This window comes from Gymnodraco acuticeps, unplaced genomic scaffold, assembly GCF_902827175.1.
Source record: "Gymnodraco acuticeps unplaced genomic scaffold, fGymAcu1.1, whole genome shotgun sequence".
Lineage (NCBI taxonomy): Eukaryota > Metazoa > Chordata > Actinopteri > Perciformes > Bathydraconidae > Gymnodraco > Gymnodraco acuticeps.
The window spans coordinates 778,211-778,484 of NW_022990764.1; positions in this window are offsets into that span (position 1 = coordinate 778,211).

Below are 274 nucleotides of genomic sequence, written 5' to 3' on the forward strand. Positions count from 1 at the left end.
ATAACTTTCTTATAATATAACACACTAAGTAAAAAATTGCACTGCTTTATGCTAATTCATATCCAGACGCCTTTTATTACATTTATTACACTTATATGAATATCCAAAATGTTTTTTCTCATAACCTATAAGGATATCTTTCTAGCTAAGAATCATTGTAATGCAAACACATGTTGACTGTGGAAGAAATTCATGAAACAGAGCTGGAGATGCGTTTGAAAACTTCTCAATCAACTGAATTTAGTAAAGGGAACTTTATTATTGACTCCGTATA